Genomic DNA, 8,754 nt, shown 5'->3' on the forward strand with positions numbered 1-8,754 from the left:
CGACTTGGCAAAAATCTCGTGCTTGTTCGAGGGTCTCATATCCCTTGAAGAAAGGAGTGGGATAACCCTTTGTAGCTTCGCAACATCTTCCCAATCAAGAAAAATGCCGTATTGTGTCCTTGGTAGACGACGTAGAACTTCGCCTTGCCTTTCTTTGTTCGCAATTGTCCGTATAGGAAAGCAGCAGACATGTATGGCATTGGCTAATCCCGAGATAGCTTTATGTTGAGTGATACACTTGTTTGCATTGTACCATATGTTGTCCAAACATATTTGCTCTTCATCACCGATCATATAGCCATTGCTATTTTCAAACTTCATGTGAGAGTTTTTGAACAGAATATGTTTTCCAAAGTTTATAGTTTTCGGGGAGAGGGAATTCCGTGAGGTGAGAAAGAAGGGAATGTGCGAGCTGCACTTTGGTATTTGAATTACCGATTGTTCCCATTATCTTTGGCGAGGTAAACGCCGTGTTTGTGGTGAGAAAGTATTATTCAATAATTGTGAGGGGGTTATCGGAGGAGAAGTCTGTAGAGCTTTGTTCGGAGTTGTATTACTCCTTTGTATGAGATCTCGGATCATATCATCTTCTGTGTAATCATAAAATAAAGGTGGTTAACCAGGGTCCTGTAAAATTTGGTGTATCCTGGATAGTAAATCAGCAGTTTTGTTGTCTACACCTTTTATATGTTCAATTGTAATTTTATATCCTCTATTATAAAAATGGTTTCTTAAAAGAACCCATCTCCTATGTTGTATTTTCCTTTCATTTAAATTATTATATGCCTTGACTATGGCTTCATGATCTGTTCTAATTGTAAATGGTCGATTTGTTAAGAATATTTCCATACAATCAAGTCCTTTTAATAAGGCCTCAATTTCGTATTCAACAGAGGTTAATGTTTTTATACTAAACTTTCCTGAGTTATACCTACTGATTTCTTCAGTTGATTTAGGGTGTTGTTCTGATGGTTTAATTTTTAAAATAGCTCCCCAGCCAGCTTCACAACCATCAGTTTCTATTATTCGATAATCCTTATCTGTAGGTAATCTTAATGAGGGAATATTTAAGAAAAGATTTTTAATTTTTTGTACAAGAAGAATATCTTGATTATTCCATCTGTGTTCGCCATTCGATGAAGTTTTATGATGTAACGGTCCTAAATATTTTCCTAAGTTTTGTATGAAAGGTCTAGCTTGATTAGCTAAGCCTAAAAATGATCGAATTTGTGTTATAGATGTTAATTTATCGGGAAAGTCATGTATTTTTGTGGCAATATGGGGTTGTAACTTAATAGTACCATTGCCTAATTCCATTCCTAAGAATTTAATGTATTGTTTACCAATTTCCATTTTCTTTTTCGAAATAATTATACCATTATTCATAAATTCGGCAAATATTATTTTCAAATGACTTATATGTTCTTGAGGTGTTTTACTATAGACTAAAATATCATCTATATAGACTATAGCAAATTTCTTATGTTTTAAAAATATATCATCCATTCGTCTTTGAAAGACAGATGGAGCGTTTTTTAAACCAAAGGGCATTACTAACCACTCGAAATGTCCTAAGGTCGTAGAAAAGGCTGTCCATTCTATTGAGTCTTTATGCATTTTTATTTGGTGGAAACCTGATTTACAATCAAATTTGCTAAAAATTGTACAATCTTGTATATGACTTAACAAATAATCTCTTTCAGGTATTTTGTAAGAATCTTCATGTGTATTATCATTTAATCTTTTATAATTTATTACCATTCTGGTTTTTCCTCTAATTTGTTCGGCATGATTATTTACAATGAAGGCTGCACTAGAATGTCGAGAATTTGATTTTTGTATTAATTTATATTCTAATAATTCTTTCATGTGTAATAGAAATTCTTCATTATCTTTAGGTGTATATTTCGCCTGTCCTGTATCTATTCGCATTTCAGGATTAATTATTTCTAATTTACAAATTGGTTTTGTAACATTCCAATGTTTAAGTGGATTATCATTTGCTATGATTTCTAATTTTTCTAAATTTCTAATTATCTGTTGGATTTCATTGTTTGAGTCAAGACTATAATATAAAGATTTACCTGTGATTAGATGTTCAAAATGTTCAGGTTCTATTATGCAGAAGTCATTCATTGTTCCTTTTTCAGAAGTTTCTGCAATATGTTCATTATATTGTAATTGAAGTGGAGGTAATCCACATTGATTTCGTGTACAGGCGCATGTGTTTGAAGAAATGTTAATTGGTTTTGTTTTTTGAGTTTTGGAAGTCGACTTAACGATTCCACCACGCGAAGTTGCCGACTCTGATTGGGTGATGCGACGGCGTGACGCGCGATATTCATTGGTAGAAACCGTGGGTGTAAGGGTAGAACCATCAAAGAGAAGAAGGGCCTCTTTGGTGATTAGAAGACCCGCATTTTGATTTAAAAGGAAATTTAGGCCTAATAGCATATCGATAGAAGGGGGCATGTCAGTTTTGATATAAACAGTGTCAAGGGGGTAGGAAAGAGAATATTGTTTACAATGGTTGCGAAAAGCAATTGTGGAAGGTTTGAGTTGATGAGTATATATATGGGGAATATTATCAATACCATAGCGAGCGTAGTTTGTGGGTCGGATATGGGCTGAGTATCATGTTCAGAGATAAAGTGGGAAGAAAGGAGGTTTTTTGTACATCCGGTGTCAACATGGGCTATAAGAAATATCTCTTTGTTGGTGGAAAGAATTGTTAGTTTGACTTTGACCAAAAGAGTATGTAAAGTTGGGTGAGGTGAACATTGGAAAGTGGGAAAAGAAGCGGGGTCAGAGTTTGTAGAATATTCAGTGTTGTAGAGCTCGGTAGGCGGTGATTGAGAATGTTGTTTTAATTGTAATAAGTCGGTAATATATTGGACCTTGGATGTTAAGGTATGTAGAGTTGTGTGCATGGTTTGAATGTCAGATTTAATAGAGACGATATCAGATTCGAGGGCGGAAACGCGAGTTTGAAGTTGTGCATTATTTGATTCAATTTGTGTTAATCGAAGATCGAAGGTCTTTGTGGGAGTCTGTATAACTGGTGTGTTTTGGGTTGAGGTAGGTGAGAGAAGAGTTATATTTGAATATTCGGGTGTGCGTAAAAATGGAGAGGTTTTGCCAGTAAGGCAAGAGTTCTGAGCTTCTTTATAACATTTGTTACATTGATACCGGTTTTGTAAAGATGGCCAAAAGCCACAGTAGAGACATCCTATTTGTAGGTTGCCTTTGTTGTTTATCCAATTATGAGAACAACTTGTCATTTAATAAATATGGTTTAAATTGATGTTGTGGAATAATTCTTCTATTGGTTTTTGTTCAAGATCTTCTTGTTCTATATCTTCCCTATCATGGATAGTAATGATACTATAAATGCTTTCGGTGTCGGAAACATCTTTATCAATTTCTAATAACGCTTGATTTGTATTTTGTACTAAATAAGCATTCTGAGTATATGTATTTTGTAGATTTGGGCAATTATTACTAAAATGTCCTGTATTGCCGCAGGTATAACACTTTAATTGTTGTTTATATGTCCGTCGAGGGTCATATCGTCGAACATGTTTATCTTGAGATAAAAATGGTTTTCGAGCGGTAGATTTTCGGATAGAGTAATTGGAATTTGTTTTTCGAGGTTTACTAGTATAGCTATTTTGGCTTTTAGTGAGATTTGTATTGTATTTAGAATTCTGGTAATTTCTATTTTGTTTAGCTTGTTTTCTATAGAATGGTATATTTCTATTGTATTGTTGTGGGACATACATTATATCGCAATAGCTATTATCACCCTTTAATTGTTTTTGTGCTAATTGGTCTGCACATTTAGCTTTGAGTGTTTCCATTATAAATTGTATTTTTATACCGAGACCGTGCATATCTGCTTTAGTTATATGCTCAGCATTGTCTTTTAAAAATTTATTCCAAGCTTCGAGTATTTGTTGTCCTAATATTCCGGGTAATTTTAAGAATAGTTTGTCACTTATTTCTTTATTAAAATATAATCCAGATTTTATTCCATGATACATGTAATCATTACAAAATTGTTTAATATATCGATAATCTGTTAAAGACATTTGTTCTAATGTTTTTAAGGCATCAGCCTGCTCTGTGGTGTTTCCTAAATTTGGGTCTTTTCCAGTGACTAATTGGCCTACATAATTTAAGAAATTGAAGGGATTATTTCCTAGATTTATTAAATATTGATATGTGGGTTGATATTCTTGTTTAAATTTTTCCCATATCACTTTTAAGAGTCACCTAAATATGTTTCTAATCTAGCAAATAATTCTTCTGTTGTTAAATTTTCTACATTAAAATTTTTATAAATATCATTAGTAACTCTTTGTTTCCAAATAGCTATAACAGCATTCCATTTTTGTGGATCATGATGTGTTATATTTAATATAGCTCCTTGCTCATGATTCTGGAATATTATCGGTTCATCGGTAGGATATCTTTGTCCTCTAGATTTCCATTGTGTATTATGATTAAAATTGTTGGTATTTCCCGGTAACCAAAATATATCTTTATGTTGTGCGAGATGGTCTAGGTAGATTCATTCCGGATGATCCATCTTCGGTACTCATTCTTTGTATCTCGTATGTGAGTATTGTGAGGTTGATGTGAAGCACTAGCTCTAGATTCTTGTGGTTCCATATATTCATTATTTATATTATCTATAATTTCTTGTATATACTCACGTCTAGGATCTACAACATATTCCGTATTAATAATATTTGATATTTCTGATTCGAATTCTATGTCAGATTCATAGGTGATATTTGTATCGGGGGTTATAACAAGTTCTTTCTGTTTTTCTATAACCTTAAATTTGTTTTCTTGTTCTAACATATCTTTTTTACATTGTTCTTCTACTAATTTGGTAATTATTGCTATATTATTTGTTAATTTATCTAATGATTGGTGCATTTCTTTTAAAGTATTTTTGATATCCATTTTGTTTTGTTTAATCACTAATTGATTCAAGATCGATTGTCTGTCTTAGGTTGAGTTAGGGTTGTATAATTTGTGAATTTTATTAATGTCTCTCCTTTAGCGGTTTGATACATTGAGTGTTGGGATGGAGTTATTGTCATTTGTGTATCGTTTTGCACTATTTGAGAAATGTTCCATGGTAATCCTGCATATTCAAAAGAGTCTATTTTAGGGGGTGTTATGGCTTTTACTCCTTTACTAGCCATACTTTCTACTATATCTTTTATATTTATTTTATAATTAGTGGTTGAATTTTGTATTCCGGCTCCTAAAAATCCAGTACATATTATAAGATTGTTTCCTGTAAATCCTTCATATCCTTTAGTTTGGATTCCTATCTGTATATTGTTTATAAAAGCTTCTTTATCAATTAACATATCAGGGGTGAAGAATACTAATCCTACATTATTGTTCATATCTATTTCCATTAATTGTATTATTGAATTTGTGTTTTTCCATCTAGAATCATATATTGTTACCAGGGCTTTAGTGCCTAAGTGTTTTCGAGTAAGGGATTTTATTCCAACTACAAATATTCCGAGTGTGTATTAATTTAATATGCTTTGGTTTTAATAATATTTTTAATTCTTTGTCCACCATTGGTAATCGATGGTTTGTCCTTCTAAACAACTTACAATTTCTTCGTTTTTGTGTCTTATAAATACAAGTATCTCTTGGGAAGTTTCTTTGTATTATATAAGGTTTTAGGGTTTAATAGATTTAAAGCATTATTCCTAAATATTTCTATATTTTCATTTATATCTACAATTTCTGTTATTTTATTTTCTTGTGGGCTTTCAGAAGTTTTGGAGGACTGTCCTACTAGTTGTCTATTCGAAAATTTTCTTATCATTTTACTCATGATTTTTGCACGTAAAATTTAGCTAGGGGTTTTGGTTGTCTGAGTCTATCTATTCCTGTTGTCTTGTTAATATTTAGATTTTCCATTTGAGATAATATATCATTTACTGTGGTTTTCTTTGGTATTAAATCTTGTACTAAAAGCAAATCTTTGTGTAATTGTTCTAAGTTATTTAGGAGTTTTAAATGTAATAATATAATTACATTATTTTGTTTAAGGAGTATTTTATCAGTGGGTTGTCCTGGATCATATTTTGATAAGCCTTCCGTTTCTGGGTGATATTCTTTGGCTTGTTGTAAAATTTGTTGATATATCAGGTTGTCTTCCATAGCCTAATATCCTATTTGTTTAATTATCTTTTCTAAATATTCTAATTTTTCCATTATTTGATCACACCTAATATTGACTTTATCACATCTTTCGTTCAATAAATTAAATATTTCTTTATGCTTTATATGTCTATTTTGCTCTTGTTCAAAGAAAAAGATTAATTTATGTATATCCTCACTTGTTGGTAATTGTTGTAATTTTAATTGGTTTGTTACAGACATAATTTGTTCTAATTCACTTTTTATGTAATCTTGATTTTGTCTAAGTACTATTAGTTCATTTTTATAATTTTTATTTTCTTGGTCCATTTAGTAATATTCTTGAATTATGATAATCTTCAAATAGGCTGTCATTTTCTTCATTTACTCTAATTATTTGTTCAAATTGTTTTAATAATATTCCAATTTCTTCAAATAATTCATAATTTTGTTGTCTAAATTCTTTTAGAAGTTTTCTTTCTTCTAAGGTAGGGCCGCGTGGTCCTAAATATCTTGGAGCAGTTAATCGATGTATACTATCATAATTATTTCTGATTTGTTGTTTCAAGATTACTATCTCATCACTTATATCTTTTTGTTTTTGGATTTCTATTTTCATTTCTTGAGTTTTTATATTTATTGTTTCGATTAAAGTTAAACTTCTATCAAATGGTTCATATCCGTAAGATATAGCTAATTTCATTTTCATATTTTCTATATTTTTATACCAGGGGAGGTCTTTCGTCGAGGTTGATCGAAATAACTTCGAAATCCTATGTATACAATATTTTTGTCTTATTGATCTTGTATCTTCTTTTAATTGTATATATTGTGATAATAATTTTGAATTTGTAGATTCTATGGATGATGCTAATTTATCAAATATCGGTTCTCTTATTTCACTTTGGTAAAGTTATTCCTTGACTAATAGTTTCTTCAAGGAGTTCAATAATATTTCTTGCATGTTTAAAATATTCTAATAAGCTACAAAAAGCCACTTTCTTTCCGTTAGTTGTTTCACTAAGTTGTAAAGCGAGATATGTATATCTGTGTATGTTTCTACTAGTTTTTGCATAATTTTTAGAATAATTTGTTACCAAGATGACTCATGATGCAAATTGTGCTAATTCTTTTTGTTTATATTTTAAGATAGCCTTTAATCTATCTATTTGGTATATTCTTATTAGTATTGGTTGTTGATTATCTATTCTCCAACGTAAATAGTCCTGGGATATTATCAAAGGGTTCATTATGATCTATTTCTGCCATTTTTCTTCTAAAATAATTAACTTCATTTTCTGTTTCTTTTATTTTATCTCTTAAGTTTTTTATTCCTCTTAAGCTGTCTTAGCCTATCTTGAGAACTCATGTTCCAATTAATGTTATTAAATATTAGAGTTTTTCTATTAAATTTTTCATAATTATTCTATTTAGTAATTATCACTATCTTCAATGTCAATTGCGGTATTTAATTCATTTTGTTTAAGCTCCATATATTGTTTAATATTTCCATAAATTTTTACTAAATTCTTAATTTGTTCAAATAATTTTTGATTATTTCTTTCAATTTTATTCATATGTTTTCTATCTTTTTTACTTATTATGCCATGACCTTTATTCATAATATTATGGATTCTGTTATAATTTTGTTGAATTTTAGTTCTTATACAAACAAGTTCATCACCAATATTTCTTTGGTGTAAAATTTCTATTTTAATTTCATGTTTTTTATTTCTAGAGTTTCAGACATGAGTAATTCATATGTATAAGGATCAAATCCCATAGATGTGGGACTTTTATATTTTATTCCTTTTATAAGATCATACCACGGTAATTCTGTTTCTTTTTTATCAAAATGTTTTACTGCCAAATATATCACATATTTTTGTCTTTGATTTTTAAACTTATTTCTTAATTGTTCTTTTTGTACTACGGGTATTGGTTGGTTTAATAGAAATTGCTAACTTATCAAAGATAAGTTCGCGGAGTTCTATTGGAAGAGTTAATCCTTGTTCAACATATGTTTGTGGAAGTTCTATAATATTCACAATTGTTTTGTAATATTCAAGTAAACTGCAAAATACTTCTTTTATTTGTGAAAAATTATTACAATTATGCAAAAGATGAATATAAACAGGAAATTTATCTACTACTTCCTTCATTATATCAAGTTTATAAAGATAGTAAGGAAAATTTACTAGAGTTCCGAAAAGTAAATTTACTAGCAGCAAGTGAACAGTGAATAGTGAATAGAGAACAGTGAACTGGATACAGCGAGTGATCAATAAAGTTGTATATCCTACTCAGTACTACCTTCGTAGTTAAGACTTACTTATCTTGGCCTGATGCAAAGTTATACTATATGAATGCAAAGATATCGAAGGAGTGGTTTTCTCGTGGTCTTTTTTGGTATTGTATGGTAAATTTCGTTTGGCGCAAAACACAAAGCCTACAGGGCTCCATCTAATTATCAGAACTGAGACTTATAGCCAAGCTCGCTCTACGAAGTTCAGATAATAGACTTTCCTTTTGGGCTAGGAGATGCATTCCATAGAAATTGAACCATAACTT

The sequence above is a fragment of the Hakea prostrata genome, chromosome 8, assembly GCF_041222555.1.
Source record: "Hakea prostrata isolate BN-2017 chromosome 8, UWA_Hpros_2, whole genome shotgun sequence".
NCBI lineage: Eukaryota > Viridiplantae > Streptophyta > Magnoliopsida > Proteales > Proteaceae > Hakea > Hakea prostrata.